General features: G+C 42.6%; 1 long non-coding RNA gene across 1 annotated transcript; it reads left to right on the forward strand.

Moving 5' to 3' along the window:
• Nucleotides 1-9,050: 9,050 nt before the first annotated feature.
• LOC123429793 lies at nt 9,051-10,153 on the forward strand. The gene is made up of 2 exons (XR_006622749.1): nt 9,051-9,233; nt 9,842-10,153. It is a non-coding gene; the product is annotated as an uncharacterized LOC123429793 (long non-coding RNA).
• Nucleotides 10,154-19,790: the final 9,637 nt, after the last annotated feature.

Here is a 19,790-nt window from a genome sequence, read left to right on the forward strand (position 1 = left end):
TGCCCTCAACATTCTGCTGTCCAAATGAAACTGCCTTTTCAGCCTGCAGTGACCATAGCTTTCTAATTAGTGCCATCAGACAAACTCTTCTGAGCACTACTACCAGCATCATCACGCGCCTTGTTAAGAACCTAGCATGGAGAAACGAATATGTCACAATAGGTCTATCAAAAAAAAAAACTGATGATGAAATAACCAAACAATGTCATTCAGCACTACCTGATTCACTTGATTTTTAAATGATTCCATCATTGTGCGTCCTGGCTCAGGTTCCAACTTCTTGTTATGCGCTTTCTTGATAAGCTCATCCACATCAGTCTTAGCTTTTGATATTGTGTCACTAATCTTCTTCATCGTACCTGCATCTGCAATCGTATCCCCAATTCCGATACTGAAGCCATGTTGCAGAAGCCAGTAGTTGACCAGCCACTGTGTATGACCCAAGAACTTGCGCGAAGCATCTGGCCCCACCTCTTCCCTGCAAACAGTTAAACCAAAATTGTTATTTAGCAGTTGAGAACATCTCCCTTAATAATAAAGCGACGATCGCTTCTGTCGTCCGTCGTGCATTTTTGTAAAAAGGCCCCTCCGTTTTCAGTTAATAAACCCGCAGTCCTTTCTTTAGTGAGGAAAACGTTTCACTTTTATATAAAACCCCCTGTGGTTTCTCGGTGCTGGAGCTGCGACGAGCCGACGACGGCCAGGCCGAGTTAGGCCTTGGGGAGGGCACGGCCAGGCCGTGGCGAGGAGGCATGGCGGCGGCAGCAGGGGCCCACGCGCGCACGAGGAGGCATGGCGGCGGCAGCAGGGGCTCTCCGGCGCGGATCTCGGCGGGGGACAGCGGGGATAGGTCGGCGGAGGGGCGAGGCGCCGCCGCCGCCTCCCCGGCCTCCCTCGAGCGTCGTCCGTCGCCGCCGCCGCCGATTCCCAGGTCACGCCGCCGCTCCCCTGCCTTCTCTCTTTCCTCTCTCTCTCTCCCTCTCTAATCTCATTTTCTCTCCTTCTCTCCAAGAGCTCAGCGCGCCAGGGCATCTCCACCGGCCAGATCCGGTGCCTCCCTCCCGGATCCACGCGCCATCCACCTCCTCTACCCGATCCGGCGCCACCCAACCCGCCATGACCTTCACGATGGCGCCCGCCGAGATCCTGTCCTCCCCGTCGACGCGCCATCGTCGTATGAGGACTTGGATGCCTGGCTCGCTGACAACCTCCCGCAAATCCTACAGGTCGCCAGCAGGCCCTGCACGCGTGTGAAAATACCTCGATGACGCCTAGAGGGGGGGGGGGTGAGTAGGCTATTTAAAAACTTCTTCGGATTTGACTTGAAACTAATGCGGAAATAAACTAAGAGGGTACTTGTCAAGCACAAATCCTAAATGCACTAGGCACTGCAACGTGTATCAACAACACGATCTACTAAGATGGACACAATGCAGTTACTAACAAGCACAAGTAAGTTACACAAACTTACTTGAGCTATATCACACGACAAGTAGGTGAACAACACAAGATACTAGATCACACTATATCACGCGATATATCAAGGGGTGCAAGTATGTATGTGTGAATATAAAGGGTGTGCTTGAATGGTTAATCTTGTACAAGAAATGGCCAACACAATATAATGAGCACAAGCAATATGCAATGTATGTATGCTCAAATAACACAAGTAAACCACAAGTAAGGAGTTAGGGTTAAGGATAACCAAGGTCACTGAGACGAAGATGTATCCCGATGTTCACTTCCTTGGAGGGAAGCTAGTCACCGTTAGAGAGGTGGATGTTACCACGAAGGCACACCAACGCCACGAAGGCTCACCCTATTCTCCCTTTGAGATAACACCACGAAGGCGTTTCTCAACCACTAGTGGTAAGCCTTTGAGGTGGCTTCCAAACCCTCACAAACTTTTTCGGGGGAAATCACACGGATTGATTCCTCTCCGGAGAACTCCTACCGCCTAGGAGTCTCCAACCTCCAAGAGTAACAAGATCACGGGGAATGCTCAAAACTTGCTCAAATCACAAATATCTTGGGTTGAGAGAAGGAGAGGGAGAAGATCTATCTTTTGATTGGAACAACTCTCAAAGGGGCTCACAAATGCTCTTGGGATCTAAGATTTGGAGTGAGCAAATGTGAGTGAGGTGGAAATGTGTTCTTATGAGGATAAGGCTATCTTAGGCTACCCTCTCACGAAGTGGGAGGGGGTATTTATAGAGGGGAGAGAAAAAGAGCCGTTGGAGGTGCAATAAGTCACACAGGGTCCGGACGTCCGACACTTGTCGGAAGTCCGGGCGTCCGTGAGGGTCCGGACGTCCGACAGGGGTCGGCCGTCCGAGACCTGTAGGCATGACTGGAACTCTTCTGAATTCATCAGCGGCCGGACGTCCGACAGGGGTCGGTCGTCCGAGGCCTGTAGGTGTGCCAGAACATATTTGAATTCATCAGCATACGGACGTCCGGAGTGGCCCGGAAGTCCGTGTTATACAGCACAAGTTCTACTGGTGGTAGGTTCCGGATTTCCGACGGGTGTCGGACGTCCCGCGTTCGGACGTCCGGAGGGAGCCGGAAATCCGAGTTATAGAGCACATGTTCTTCTGGTGCAGGGCACCGGATTTCCGAAGCCTGTCGGTCGTCCGAGCCTTGACCGACCCTCGGACGTCCGGAGGGAGCCGGAAGTCCGAGTTATATGGCTCAAGTTTCTCTGGTGCATAGTTCCGAAATTCTGAAGCTGGTCGACTATCCAGGCCTCGGACGTCCGAGAGAACCGGAAGTCCGAGTTATATGGCTCTGATTTCTCTGGTATAGGATTCCGGATTTCCGAAGCTGTCGGACGTCCGGCCCTCGGACGTCCGGAGGAGGCCGGATGTCCGAGGCACTGGTTCTGTTTACAGATAACAGCAGAGCAGTGGAGATGTGGTCTGAACAGAAAGTGAAGATGTAGTTTGAGCAAGTTCATCGCAAAACCTGTGATCCCCTCTTAATAGTGCGGGATCCCTAAGGACTCCAGAATCATAAAAGAGTACTGATGATACATACTTGAGTGTATACTTTTATTCGCTGATCATCACTCCGCACAACTAACGTCAAAGGAACTGATACCTTTGAGTTAGCCCTTTCACCTGAGCTTGATGTTGTTGTTCCTTCTTGGCTCAAGTTGAAAGCAAGACATGATGAAGTCTTCAAGTAGCTTTCCCATACACAATGCGGAAAGCCTAGCTTATGTATTCATCTTCATTTGTCCACCATGTGAACATCCACAAGAATCAAGCATGAAGTTCTCAAGAATGCTTATCTTGATCTTGTCCTGTCCACCATGTGAACATCCACAAGAATCAAGCATGTAGTGCTCAAGAATGCTTATCTTGATCTTGTCCTTGTTAGCACATGAGGTTGTCCTTGTCAGCACATGATCATTGACAATAGTTTCAATGATATATTCGTGCTGATCCGCTTGAACTTGCACACCACAATCTTGATGACGATCACCACTTGGCGTCATCCTTCATGGGTTGTATGAGATCTTCCATTTGACACAAGTCCAATGGAAGCACACCTAACCCCCACATAGGAGTCTCACAAAGACCATGGGTTAGTACACAAACACGTAATGGACAATGCTTACCATACCATGGGATCACTTGATCGCTCTCGGTACATCTTGTACGCTTTGTGTGTTGATCATCTTGATTTACTCTTTGTCTGAGATCTTGATCAACCTAGTGTTTCTATGACCATTCTTTGGATAGTACCTTGAATAACATCTTGGTCATCATATAAACTCCTTGAACCCAACAGATGGACTTCAAGAAGTGTCTATGGACAAGTCCTATAAATATAACTTAAAGCAACCATTAGTGCATAGGAGTTGTCATCAATTACCAAAACCACATATGGAGATATATGCTCTAACAGCGTGGTCCGAGTTTGCCGTCACCGGCCGCGTTCGCCATCCGTGAGCATGCACCACCATTACCTGTCCGCCGCAGGCCGCGTTCGCCGGCCATGAGCACCGTCACTGAAACTGATAATTTAATTCCTGAACCTTGAGGTGTTGTCAAGAAAGCATTGTCTACGATCTCTAAAAAATGAGGGTCGATGGATTTATTGGTGTTGTCATTGTTTTGCAGTTAGAATATCAGTATGATTCCGTTCATTCCAGATTTTCGGTTTCCATTTTCACTTCATTGTCTTTTGTTTTCCCCGTACGTAAGTTAGTACTAAGTTATTGCAGTTCAGTATTTTATATCTAAATTGTGCTTAGAAAATATGTTTCTGTTGGGTACCTTTTATGCCTTTTGATTTCTTTCCCCTTATCCTTCTAAGATCAATTATCTTTGTTCCTAAATCCTGTAACTGAATTTTACTTCTAATGAGGAAACTTTCAATCTTGAAAAGGCTGATCAGTTTAACAAGCAGCTTGGCAATGGGGATGACATCCGTTAGTCTCCTAAAGCAATGGCTAAGTTGAAGAAGCAAGTCAAGCGCACCAAAGAAATTCTGAGTGCAAATACTGCTGCTCCGATCTTAGTTGAATCTCTATATAATGACTAGTAAAAATGCCCGTGCGTTGCACCAGGAAAAAATCATCACACCCTTTAACCATCGCCTGTTACACGAGTGCGTTGCACCGGGCAAAGAAAGACACGCAACCAGCTTTATATTGCATTGTGTATCATTTTAATAGACATCAGTAACAAGGTAAAATTGATTATTGCTTTTTGTATAATCAAGTTTGGACGTGAAGAAGCCAACTTAACCCGTGGGCAGCGCCGGCTCCCCACCATGGACTTCAAACTGTAGTGCGGGTTGAATAACAAAAATGATACCTTACTATCCGTTGTACTATCAGATGTTCCTGATTCAGCAGACAAAGTCTGATCGGTGGTATTAGTCTCTAGTGTTACGTTCTTCTTTGGAACTTCAACCCATTCAGTTATCTCAATCACTCCTTCTGCCCTATCAAGAGAAATAATTCCACTTCTACTCAAAGAAAAATGTAGATTTGCTTTGATGGGTGCAGATAAATTGTGGCTTCCATACCTGATTGAAAAATGCACATTGTTAAATACTTAAATTGATGCAATGAACCAAAACATGAGGTGAATCGTAATAACAAAATGGCAGTATCACTTGATTTTCTAGAGCCCTTTTTTTAGTTGGAATTATATTGACATGACCATATATACATATGTACTACAAATTCAGAGGCAGACTATTCAGAATAAATATTGGTTCACGGTCCTTTCAGGCTGTTAAGTTGACTATGATGAGGGTTGAGAGTTGACACTTGAGACTATGCGCACCAAAATAACATCAATATTGTGCTTACTTTTCACTGGTTTCTGTCAGGCCTGATATAGCATACTCCGCAAACTTGTGTGATAAAACACCCGGGGGCAACTCAGAAGCTTTGTCATAGCTGAGAGACACATCAAAGTCCTTGGTATGTTTGATGGACCTGAATAACTATAGACAACAGACAAATAAAAAGCGTCTTCAGATATATTTCTTCAAACAATAGGCAAAGTTTGTGGACAAGTAAAAGCAAGAGATTGACTAATATCCTTTTTTACCTTTATTGGCATTTTTTTCATCCTCGACACCAGTACTTGATCAGTACTTTCATCTTTGACATAATCTGGGCCATCTATTTCAAACACGAAACCATAAGTAGAACCGTCAATCATCCCCAACTTACGGTTCAACTTAATCCCATCACTTAGATTAGCAGCATGCAGCGAGGCACCAAGAACAATTGCTTCATCAGCATCAAGGTGCTTATCTAGCTCACTCCGTCCCAAGAATTCCTGCAGCTTAGCCTGGAACAGGAGAATACAAATGTGAGACGTGCCAAATACTGAACTCCATTCACGATGAAACCTTCTTAAGAGATAAAAAGGTGAAATAAGAAGCAGGCAACCGCATGCACCCAGGTTATAAAATCAGTTTAGTTTGTACGAGGATATACAACAAAAGTTTACAAAACTCAACAATGCAACAGTCCTGCATTTCATTACAACCCTTAAATGGCAAGTTAAGTGTAAGTCTTGAATGAGAGAGTAATAATCACCTGCAGTTTCGGTACCCTGGTAGCTCCTCCTATTAGCTCTACAGCATAGATGTCACTAATTTTCATGCCTCACTGCGCAAGCACATCTTTAATTGGAGTGATAGCCTGCTCCCATAAATCTTCACAAAGCTCTTCAATTTTTTCACGAGTTATGGTGCTCCTGTAACAAACAGTATGTCGATCAACACATAAAACCTTGAAATAATTTCCTAATCATGATTTAAGATTAGGTTCACTCCATGCCGAGAAAAAGTAAGGGAAAGCTGAAAGCATGAGCTGGGGAAAAGATCCACCATTACAGAAGAAAGCGGTAAGGGAAAAGGGCAGCAGTGGGCCTAAGGTAAATACCAACAATGACAAGTTAAGAAGCTGGTATGAATCATAATCTTGCAAGGTCCACATATCATGAATATGCAATGAAAAAGGATGCAGAACTTCAATGTAGAGTAGAAATTATTTGCTTGATTTGCGACTGCTGCAACAATGTAGGAATTTCTTGTTGACTGGAGTTGGAAGCATCAGCAAAAATAGTAATCAATCACTTGCTTTCTTTGTAAAAATCTGAAAAGAGGCATGTCTGACATATGTTCGGATTCTCATATTGCAGGGTTTAGCGAGTGCTTCAGGATAGTAGGAAGAAGATCTTGTGTTCTGGATTTGGAAACAATAGCAATGTAGTCAAAACAACTTTTAGAAGATTTTTATTTTTATTTACTCTGTTTTTGTTTAATAATTTTACTTTTTCCCCAATGCATGAGCAAATATTTCTAACTTCTTAATGTCTGGGATAGGACGAGATATCTGGAAGAGTATTGATTCATTTTTTTTGAAAGATACATTTGGATGGGATATGTTCATGCTACTTTTCTCTAATTATTTTTTGGTACATGTGGATGCAAGGCACCATTAATGCGCATATGCTACTGCCAAAAAACCATTTTCCCAACTATTTATTATTTTGGTCACCTTTTTTCTCATAAATGGGATCAATGTAAAGTAAGATTGCATTCCTATTCCATTTACTGTTGCCCAAATCAGTTACCATAATCTAGACGAGATACTCACATTGCTTCCAGTTTCCGTGAACAGTCTCTCTAGCCATGTGCCAGATCATTAGATGACACAGGAGTACAACGCATGAGTATACTCTGCATTCTTATTTATCCCTCATTTATCTTTCGATGCCCATATTGCAATGATTTGCGATTGCTGCTACAATGTAGGAATTTCTTGTTGACTGGAGTTGGAAGCATCAGCAAAAATAGTAATCAATCACTTGCTTTCTTTCTAAAAATCTGAAAAGAGGCATGTCTGACATATGTTCGGATTCTCATATTGCAGGGTTTAGTGAGTGGTTCAGGATTGTAGGAAGAAGATCTTGTGTTCCGGGGCTGGAAACAATAGCAATGTAGTCAAAACAACTTTTAGAAATTTTTTATTTTTATTTACTCCATTTTTGTTTAATAATTTTACTTTTTCCCCAATGCATGAGCAAATAATCTAACTTCTTAATGTCTGGGATAGGACGAGATATCTGGAAGAGTATTGATTTATTTCGATCGGCCTTCCCCTATGTTTCTGAAAGGATTCCCATTTTTGTTCAAAAGGATCTCTCACTCTCTGGACCCTCGGGTTCACACCATCCGCACCCTCTGGCAATCACAAGGTGATCAATCCCATGGGTCTGGAAAAAAGAAGGTGCGTTACTCATCAGTACATTTTTGTTTTGCTATAATTGAAAAGAGATGTAATTAATCCGATGGCTTTAACAAGGTGATCAATCCGATGGCTTTAACATCCCACTTCTAAGTACACATCTCAAGTAATCATAAAGAGATGTAATTTTCTGAAATCATGATACACAAAAAAGTGTGTTTTGTGAAATTACTTGTTAAGTGTAGTTTCTTGATAATTTACCAGTAAAGTGTACTGTTGAGAAATGTGGCTTCTGCACATAAACCATGCGCTCAAGAACGAGCAGAATATGTAGCCATTCTTTCGTAGTGTAATATCCTTGTCTACATAAATTCCAACTTTTTAAACAGAGTCTCAGTTTATTTGTCAAAGGCATTTATATTGCCCATTCCACTTACTGTCAAAGGATGGCTATGATGCTTCTCTACATGCTTAATAAATTAAATAAAGGGATTATAACCTACATTTTTCTCCAAAAAGTTTATGCGCAGAATAATTTTGAACTGTGAGGAACCCCTGGAAAGCATCCCACTGGCTCCACCAATCGTGCCCACTAATCTCAAAGGATGCCGTTGCCAGAATAAAAGAGGAGAAATACCATGTCTTTCTTCGGTTCTGTACCAAAAATCACACTAATTTTGTTCTTAAGCTCATCTGGTAATCACTACTTCATTTCATGAGATATGAATCCATTACTCAGTAGAGGGGACCTCTCTTCCGTTCATAGTGTGAAGTGTCAACCTACCCTGCACTGAACCGAGCTAAATTCATATTTTCCTCTAAATCCATCTGAACCTACCCTGCACTGCAGTGAACCTGCTGGGCGGAGCGGAGGGCCGGCGAGACGCATCAGCTGCTGCAGGTCCGAGTATTAACTCCATGGAGTCACCACAGGTGATTTCCACTTACCCTTGGTCATCTCTTTCAGCATGCTCCCTCCATTTGAGAAGCCTAGGCAACAATAATCCTCAACCTTCCGCACATTCACAGCACATTTGTGTAAGTCAGGATTTTTTTATGCCTTCATGTTGATGCTTCCCATTAGCTGGATGGTGCGTTCTTTATGCAACCTAATCAAATGTCTAGCTGCCAGTCACGTACTAGCATTCGTTTTGTTATCAGAAATTCACCACTTTAGTCCTCAAGCGGTGTTCGTTTGTAGTTCTTTTATACTCCCTCCGTTCCAAAATATAAGACCTTTTAGGGATTTTACTAGAAGACTACATATGGAGCAAAATGAGTGAATCTATACTCTAAAATATGTCTATATACATCCGTATGTAGTTAATAGTACAATCTCTAAAAGGTTTTATATTTAGGAACGGAGGGAGTAGTATGTATGTATGTGTGTATGTACTTGACATGGCAGGTGGAAGCGGTGATCCTCCACTAACATCATGGAGTGGAATACTTAACATAATCAGGATGAAGCTAAATCTTCTGCTGGAAATGACTTCTCTGCGCTGAAGTATGTTTTCTCTCTTTTCGTTTTCATTTTTGCTGAGATTGTACTGTTCAATTGATAGAATTTCCTCCCGAACTTACTATGTTGGCAATTACTTTAACGGACAACAAATAATAATTTACTGATGGAGAATGTAAATTCATCTTTATTTGCTATAACACATTAGACTTGTGAAAATATCACTTACAATTCAGAAAATAGACGGGATGAAAATAGACAAGATAGACCGTAGAGCCACTGGCTGGACTGGTATGCTAATTCTCATTGATCCCTGAAGGAGATGCGGTGCCAATAAACTGATTGAAAATGATTATTGTTTAGACTATTGCAACATTGAAACCTACTAGATTTAAGTATACTGTTGTTTGCTTAGCGCCTTGTTGGTGTTTGTGAATTAGGCAATACATGGAAAATAGTATCATTCTAAACGATAATTCAACCCGGAGACCAGGCTCAGATGAGCCCGGTGAACAGTACCACAATTTAAAATAGAAAAATAAAATCAAAAAATCGAATTAATGATATTGGGCAGTGACATCTACACCATGTTCTTCACAAACACCTAAAGTAGAATCCTTCGTTCCGAGTTAATGATAATGCTTCATGTGCAGGCGCTTTTTCCTCTTAGCCCTATGGCTTGATCGGTGCTTCTATGTCTACCGGTGCTCCGTGTGTTGATGGAAGGCGTACTAAGGATCTAGCGACATCTTCATGCATAGTGCATAATGATATTTTTTGTAATGGAGAATTATATGATATTATTTGATGATTTTTTTTTCCGACCAGAAGTGGGTTTGGATTAATAGTTAATATAGTTCTATTATTAGAAGCACTCATATTTCAGAATTTTGGTTAAATTGGTTGTGTATTGTATAGCTGATATTGATATGTTGCACATTATTCAAGCCCATTGATATATTGCAGTCATATATTTGCTATTTCTTGGTGAATAAGATTTCATTTGATATCTCAATCGTAAGAGTTCGAGTGCGAGTCCATCGTGATATGCACTTCCATCCCTCTTTTCTGTTTTTTGGCAAACATATATTCTAGATTTAAGTATTTGTAATGGTTATTTAACTGCATATGATAAATCGATAGTTACAAAGAATGGGAATGCAATGGACAAGAAAAATATATGAGAAGAATCAGGAAAAATATATGTCGGGATCTGTACGTGAAATGGAACGGAACTATATATATTACAATCCACACACACTATGCAATCAAATTGGTAGAATCCATGTATCCTGTTTTCATCAGTTTTTTTTTATCAAATTGGTAGAATCCATGTATCCTATTACAATCCACACATACTAACCAAGTCGGCAATTTTTTATCAGTTTTTTCTTTATCTTAACCTCAAGCCCTTAGTTGGGTGTACCTCATACTCTATAACAAGCAAATGATTCTGATTTCATGAAACACAATGGATAGGCAAACATAATAACCAGGTAAAAAATTTCATGAGTTTCCAAAAGGTAACTCATGAGATTTTCCTTTTGGAAAACCACTTCAATGAGCTTCATATTCAGTTTTCTGTTAGATGTTTGTGTGCTTGAAATGTGTGTTCAGATTGAATAATTAGAAGAAAACTCATGTGATTTTCTTTTTGGAAAACACTTCAATGAGCTTCATATTCAGTTACTGTTATCTTTGTATTTGTTCAAAGGTACATGATTACCTCAACCAAGAATGAGCTCATGCATGTGTCATCCAATGTGGTTCCAGATATCAATTGTTTTCATACTATATTAACTGGCTGATAACCCGATGAATGAAAAAATATCATTTAATTACACGTGCGTTGCACGTGCACCGTTACTAGTTATTATTAGGGAGAGAGGAGAGATTTGGTCCTTATTCATCCAACTTTTATGTTGGCATATTTGAGAAGTAATTTTGAGCTTCTCGATGCTATGGTTCACCTCCATGTTCGTACAACTCCAAAGAGGAATTTTATTTGCATACTTTGAAGGTGTTTATTATTGGTTGAAATGCTACAATTAAAATCTATTAAGGTTTCCTTCCATTCGCTTTGTACACACATTAGTATAACAAAATTAAGTATGGCACACATTGGATTTTTCTACTTGCAAAATTTCTAAGTATGATAGTGGAATCTTGCATTGTATATTTCAATGTAGCTTCCGATGGTCTCTCTTTACTCTACAACAATTCATCATGAATCTTTGTATGCAATTTACTTTACATTATTTCATTTCACTTTGTGGTGTGCTCATGACTGGGCCTATTATAATCCACCGGTTTTGTTTGATGATATTGCACTCAAGCAAATAAGGTGTTTCTTTGTGCTGGATAGATCTTTGCATTTACGTCGAGCACATATATGAATCAACAAAAAAAATCTGAAATTCTTCTAATATCCCACAACAACGTGCGGAGCATCATCTAGTTATTTAAAATGTCATATCTTAAAAATGTTTAACATATGTTATAAAAATTGTCAATTTGCATTTAAAATATATTCAATATATATTACCGGAATTTCATTATATATAAAAAATGTTCACCGTTTGTAAAAAGAACTTAGGCAATGAACGAGCCCGAGTAAAAATGAAATGGAAAAACAAAGCAGGCTTCGCTCGGCCCAATTACTGCCCCGCCATATATCAGCTAAAAGAGCTGACGTATGTGGTATAACACAAGCGCGTGTGTGGTGTGGTGCCCAACGCGCAAGGCTTTTGAACCGGCAGACGTTGGTTCAAATCCCGCTGATGCCCATTTTCGTTTCTTTTAATTAGTTGTCCAATTTGTGGAAACTTTCAAAACTTGGTATTTTAATTAGTTGTCCAATTTGTGGAAACTTTCAAAACTTGGTATTGACATGTAAAAATTATCAATCTTGATACCAATCTGCTTGTAATGTTCCAATTGTGGTACTTCTGTGCAATTTACTCCTTGCCGCCTCTGATGATGGCCGTCCAGGGGATGCCCTACCACAGGAGAGGGGTTGAGATTGGAGGTGGGCCCTGGTCGTCCTCCTCAGCTTGGCGCACCACATATGCCTCACTGTCCATCTTCTCTTCGTCCCGCCAGCCATCTTCCATGGGGACGCACCTCTCGTGCTCTGAGTCATCGTCTCCTCCCTCATTCTCGTAAGAGCAACTTCAACGCGGCGACCCCATTTCGTCTGCGTCTGTTTGCTTGGGTCATTGCGAATACAAAAATCGGTCTAACATGTCGACCCAAATGGACGCACGACCATTTTTCGTCGGACGGTGACCCATTCCAGGCTCATATTTTGGGCGACATTTGCGTCATCGTGGACACGAAGCAGACATCTGCGTCGCCCGCCCTTCTCTCCCCTAGCCCGCCCGTCTGTGACACGTACGAAATCTCCTCTTCCTCCTTCACCTCCAAATCACCCACCCTCCCCCGCCTCCCACCTCCGTCGCCCGCTTCCGTCGTCGTTGCCAGCCATCTACCCGCGGGCTCACCCTCCCGGCAGGATCATACCCCTTCCCCCGCCCCGCCGCACAGCTCTGTTGCTTTCTCTCAGTGGGGCGTGAGGTTCCTCTCCGGCCGTAGTCTTCCACAACGCCCATAAGGTGTTCAACTCTTTGCCCAAGGTACAAATGGACTCTGATGATGCGTACTTTTTCTACAACGTTTTTTTGGAGTCGTATGATTCTTCATCTGATGATGAGGAGATGGTGGCAGCTGCGTTGGTTGTCCATGACCATGGAAGTATGGAGCGGCTATAGTTTAAGGGCTCTATGCCGGGGCACACACCGACACTGAATCACAACTGGACGAGTGACCATTTTCTACTATGGAAAGACTACTTCGAGACTCCAATTCCGCTCTTCAAACATCATTTGTTTTGCCGCTGTTTTTGTATGGCTAGACATGTTTTCAACCATATTCGAGAGGGGTATGCTACGGCAACAGACAACAGCGCCAGAGATTGACACGTTGACGGAGACTGGGCTTGCGTTGGTTTTTCCCTTGAAGAGGAAAGAGTGATGCAGCACAGGAGCAGTAAGTATTTCCCTCAGTTTGAGAACCAAGGTATCAATCCAGTAGGAGAATCTCGTCAAGTCCAGAGTACCCGCGCAAACACAAACGAGCTTGCACCCAACGCTATAAAGGGGTTGTCAATCCCTTCAAGATTGATTGCAAAGTGAGATATGAAGGCGGAAAGTGCAACGAAGAAAAAGAGTAAGGCTGAAAATATGGTGTGAAGTAGACCCGGGGGCCATAGTGTTCACTAGAGACTTTTCTCAAAATAGCAAATATTACGGTGGGTGAACAAATTACTGTCGAGCAATTGATAGAACCACGCAAAGTCATGACGATATCTAAGGCAATGATCATACATATGGGCATCACGTTCGAGACAAGTAGACCGATACTTTCTGCATCTACTACTATTACTCCACACATCGACCGCTATCCAGCATGCATCTAGTGTATTGAGTTCATGACGAACAGAGTAACACCTTAATCAAGATGACATGATGTAGAGGGATAAACTCAAACCAATGATGAAAACCCCATCTTTTTAGCCTTGATGGCAACAACACGATGCGTGCCTCGCTACCCCTTCTGTCACTGGGTGAGGTCATCACACGGTATGAACCCAAAACCAAGCACTTCTCCCATTGCAAGAATCATAGATCAAGCTGGCCAAACAAAACCCACAACTTGAAGAGAATTACAAGGATATGAAATCATGCATAAGAGAGATCAGGAGAAACTCAAATAAGATTCATAGATAATCTGATCATAACTCCACAATTCATCGGATCTCGACAAACACACCGCAAAAGAAGATTACATCGGATAGATCTCCATGAAGATCATGGAGAACTTTGTATTGAAGATCCAAGAGAGAGAAGAAGCCATCTAGCTACTAGCTATGGACCCGTAGGTCTATGGTGAACTACTCACGCATCATCGGAGAGGTCATGGTGTTGATGAACAAGCCCTCCGTATCCGAATCCCCCCTCCGGTAGGGCACCAGAACGTGCCCCAGATGGGATCTTGCGGAGACAGAAGCTTGCGGCGGCGGAAAAGTACTTTCGATGATCTCCTGATTTTTTCTGGGATTTTAGGGAATATATAGGCGGAAGACCTAGGGCAGAGGTGTCCCAGGGAGCCCACAAGCTTGGGAGGCGCGGGCCCCCTGGCCGCGGCTAGGGGGCTTGTGGGGTCCCTGGTGGCCCCCTGCCTTGGTTCTCAAGCTTCCCGATCTTCTTCCGTTTCAGAAAAAATCTTTTTGGAAGTTTCGTTCCGTTTGGACTCCGTTTAAAATCCTCCTCTAAAAGGGGTCAAAAACACGGAAAAAACAGGAACTGGCACTTGGCACTGAGTTAATAAGTTAGTCCCAAAAAAGATATAAAAGGTATACAAAACATCCAAAGTTTGACAAGATAATAGTATGAAACCATCAAAAATTATAGATACATTGAAGACGTATCAAGCATCCCCAAGCTTAACTCCTGCTCGTCCTCGAGTAGGGAAGTGATAAAGACTGAAATTTTGATGTGGAATGCTACCTAGCATAGTTGTCCTTCGTAACTTATTTCGTGTGACATGAATGTTCAGATCCGTAAGATTCAAAACAATAGTTTTCTATTGACATGAAAACAATAATACTTCAAGCAAACTAGCAAGGTAATCATGAACTTTCAAAATAACAAGGCCAAAGAAAGTTATCCCTACAAAATCATATAGTCTGGCTATGCTCCATCATCCTCACACAACTAATTTAAATCATGCACAACCCCGGTATTGGCCAAGTAATTGTTTTCGCACTCTTACTTTCTCAAACTTTTCATAATTATCACGCAATACATGAGCGTGAGCCATGGATATAACACTATAGGTGGAATAGAGTGTGGTGGTGGTTGTGAGACAAAAAGGAAGGAGATGGTCACATTGACTCGGCGTATCAAAGGGCTATGGATATGCCCATTAATAGATATCAATGTGAGTGAGTAGGGATTGCCATACAAAGGATGCACTAGAGCTATAAGTATGTGAAAGCTCAAAAGGAGAACTAGTGGGTGTGCATCCAACTTGCTTGCTCACGAAGACCTAGGGCGATTTGAGGAAGCCCACCATTAGAATATACAAGCCAAGTGTGGAAATATAAAGATTCCCACTAGTATATGGTGGTGACGAAACGAGAGGCTCTCAATCATGAAGAACATGGTGCTATTATGAAGCACAAGTGTGGAAAAAGATAGTAGCATTGTCCCTTCTTTCTTTTTATCTTTTTTTATTTGGACTCTTGGGCCTCTTCCCCCCTTTTTTTATTTGGGCTCTTTGCCCTCTTTTTTATTTTATTTCCTCACATGGGACAATGCTCTAATAATGATGATCATCACACTTTTATTTACTCACAGCTCAAAACTTAGAACGATGATGACTCTATAGGAAATGCCTCCGGCAGTGTACCAGGATGTGCAAGGATCTAGCTTGGCGTATGACGTTGAAACATCTCGCTAGCTATCTTACGATCATGCAATGGAAATATGAGAGTGACGGAACAAGTCATGAGATGGAACGGTGGGAGTTGCATGACAATATATCTCGGAATGGCTATGAAAATGCCATAGTAGGTAGGTATGGTGGCTGTTTTGAGGAAGGCATATGGTGGGTTTGTGTACCGGCGAAAGTTGCGTGGCACTAGAGAGGCTAGCAATGGTGGAAGGTGAAAGTGCATCTATACCATGGACTCACATTAGTCATGAAGAACTCACATACTTGTTGCGGAAGTTTTTATTAGTAATCGAAGCAAAGTGCTAAACGCATACTCCTAGGGGAAGGGTTGGTAGGTGTTAACCATCGGGCGATCCCGATCTCAACACAAAGGATGACAATCAATAGATCAATTATGCTCCGACTTCCTAACATAGTGGTTCACCATACGTGCATGCTACGGGAATCACCAACTTCAACACAAGTATTTCTAGATTCACAACACCCTACTAACATAACTCTTAATATTACCAAATCCACGTCTCAAAACTAATTGAGAGGAATCAAGACTTCTCTTTCTACTCAATGCACATGAAGATGGAGGTTTTTGTATCCTCTTTGGGTGCCTATAACCTTTGGGACTACTTTCATAGCATAAGCCAATTACCAAGTCACGCACCGCCGTGCTCTAAAAGATCTAAGTGAAGCACATAGAGCAAAATTATCTAGCTCAAAAGATATAAGTGAAGCACGATGACCATTCTAGCAAAATCATGATGAGTGCATGTCTCTCTCAAAAGGTGTGCAGCAAGGATGATTGTGACAAAACAAAAAGAAAATACTCCTACGATACAATACGCTCCAAGTAAAACACATATCATGTGGTGAATAAAAATATAGCTCCAAGTAATGTTACCGATGGGCATCCCCAAGCTTAGGTTTTTGGTGTCCTTGAATTTGTCTTGGGATGACTTGGGCCTCCTCAAGCTTGAGCTCTTTCCACTCCTTATCTCTTTGTCCATGAGAACATCACCCAAAACTTGAAAACTTCACAACACAAAACTTAAACAGAAACTCGTGATAACATTAGCACAAGAAAAATAAACCACCACCTCTTTAGGTACTGTAGCAATCTTGATTTCTATTTATATTGGTGTTAGGTTACTGTATTCTCACTTTTCCATGGCTAGTACCCCCGATACTATCCATAGTTTCATGAAAACAAGCAACCAACTCAACAAAAATAGAATCTGTCAAAAACAGACCAGTCTGTAGCAATCTGTATACTTCGTATACTTCTCGTACCTCAAAAATTCTGAACAATTACGAGTGCCTGGGAAAAAGGCATATCAACCAGCAGAAAAAAGAATCAACTCAAAATCTCTTCCTAAATAAAAATGAAAAATAATCTCGTGAGGGAAAAGTTTCTGTCTTTTTCCAACAGGATCAAGCAACCATCACCAAGACTAGTAATAAAGGTTTTGCTTGGCTCAAACACAAAAAGAAACACAAAATACACTATCATAACAGAATCATGATGGTGTGGACGCAACAAAACAGAAAGAAAAAGATAAATTCATTGGGTTGCCTCCCAACAAGCGCTATTGTTTAACGCCCTTAGCTAGGCATTGATAATTCAATGATGCTCACACAAAAGACAAGAATTGAAGCACAACGAGAGCATCATAAAGCATGTGAAAATCACATCTAAGTCTAACATACTTCCTATGCATAGGCATTTTATATAAAAACAAATTGGCAAGACAAACAATAGTTACCAAATGCAAGGAAGTGTTGGAATTATGCCCTAGAGGCAATAATAAATGTAGTTATGATTATAATTCCTGTATCAAGATAATAGTTTATTATCCATGCTATAATTGTATTGAATGAAGACTCATTTACATGTGTGGATACATAGACAAAACACCATCCCTAGCATGCCTCTAGTTGGCTAGCCAGTTAGTCAATGATAGTCAGTGTCTTCTGATTATGAACAAAGTGTTGTTGCTTGATAACTGGATCACGTCATTGGGAGAATCACGTGATGGACTAGACCCAAACTAATAGACGTAGCATGTTGATCGTGTCATTTTGTTGCTACTGTTTTCTGCGTGTCAAGTATTTATTCCTATGACCATGAGATCATATAACTCACTGACACCGGAGGGATGCTTTGTGTGTATCAAACGTCGCAACGTAACTGGGTGACTACAAAGATGCTCTACAGGTATCTCCGAAGGTGTTAGTTGAGTTAGTATGGATCAAGACTGGGATTTGTCACTCCGTGTGACGGAGAGGTATCTCAGGGCCCACTCGGTAATACAACATCACACACAAGCCTTGCAAGCAATGTAACTTAGTGTAAGTTGCGGGATCTTGTATTACGGAACGAGTAAAGAGACTTGCCGGTAAACGAGATTGAAATAGGTATGCGGATACTGACGATCGAATCTCGGGCAAGTAACATACCGAAGGACAAAGGGAATGACATACGGGATTATACGAATCCTTGGCACTGAGGTTCAAACGATAAGATCTTCGTAGAATATGTAGGATCCAATATGGGCATCCAGGTCCCGCTGTTGGATATTGACCGAGGAGTCTCTCGGGTCATGTCTACATAGTTCTCGAACCCGCAGGGTCTGCACACTTAAGGTTCGACGTTGTTTTATGCGTATTCGAGTTATATGGTTGGTTACCGAATGTTGTTCGGAGTCCCGGATGAGATCACGGACTTCACGAGGATTTCCGGAATGGTCCGGAAACGAAGATTGATATATAGGATGACCTCATTTGATTACCGGAAGGTTTTCGGAATTACCGGGAATGTACCGGGAATAACGAATGGGTTCCGGGAGTTCACCGGGGGGGGGGGGGGCAACCCACCCCGGGGAAGCCCATAGGCATTGGGGAGCCACACCAGCCCTTAGTGGGCTGGTGGGACAGCCCACAAGTGCCCAATGCGCCAAGAGAAGAAAAATCAAGAGGAAAGAAAAACAAAGGGAAGGAGGTGGGAGGGAAGGGGAACTCCTCCCACCAAACCAAGTCCAACTCGGTTTGGGGGGGGGGGAGTCCTCCCCCCCTTTGGCTCGGCCGACTCCTTGGGGGTCCTTGGACCCCAAGGCAAGGCCCCCCTCCCTCCCACCTATATATACGGGGGTTTTAGGGCAGATTTGAGACGACTTTCTCACGGCTGCCCGACCACATACCTCCACGGTTTTTCCTCTAGATCGCGTTTCTGCGGAGCTCGGGCGGAGCCCTGCTGAGACAAGGTCATCACAAACCTCCGGAGCGCCGTCACGCTGCCGGAGAACTCTTCTACCTCTCCGTCTCTCTTGCTGGATCAAGAAGGCCGAGATCATCGTCGAGCTGTACGTGTGCTGAACGCGGAGGTGCCGTCCGTTCGGTACTAGATCGTGGGACTGATCGCGGGATTGTTCGCGGGGCTGATCGAGGGACGTGAGGACGTTCCACTACATCAACCGCGTTCTCTAACGCTTCTGCTGTACGATCTACAAGGGTACGTAGGTCACTCATCCCCTCTCGTAGATGGACATCACCATGATAGGTCTTCGTGCGCGTAGGAAAGTTTTTGTTTCCCATGCGACGTTCCCCAACAGTGGCATCATGAGCTAGGTTCATGCGTAGATGTCTTCTCGAGTAGAACACAAAAGTTTTTGTGGGCGGTGATGTGCGTTTTGCTGCCCTCCTTAGTCTTTTCTTGATTCCGCGGTATTGTTGGATTGAAGCGGCTTGGACCGACATTACTCGTACGCTTACGAGAGACTGGTTTCATCGTTACGAGTAACCCCCTTTGCTCAAAGATGACTGGCAAGTTACGGTTTCTCCAACTTTAGTTGAATCGGATTTGACCGAGGAGGTCCTTGGATGAGGTTAAATAGCAACTCATATATCTCCGTTGTGGTGTTTGCGTAAGTAAGATGCGATCCTACTAGATACCCTTGGTCACCACGTAAAACATGCAACAACAAAATTAGAGGACGTCTAACTTGTTTTTGCAGGGTATGATTGTGATGTGATATGGCCAACGATGTGATGTGATATATTGGATGTATGAGATGATCATGTTGTAATAGAAATATC

Source organism: Hordeum vulgare, chromosome 2H, assembly GCF_904849725.1.
Source record: "Hordeum vulgare subsp. vulgare chromosome 2H, MorexV3_pseudomolecules_assembly, whole genome shotgun sequence".
In the NCBI taxonomy this organism is placed as follows: domain Eukaryota; kingdom Viridiplantae; phylum Streptophyta; class Magnoliopsida; order Poales; family Poaceae; genus Hordeum; species Hordeum vulgare.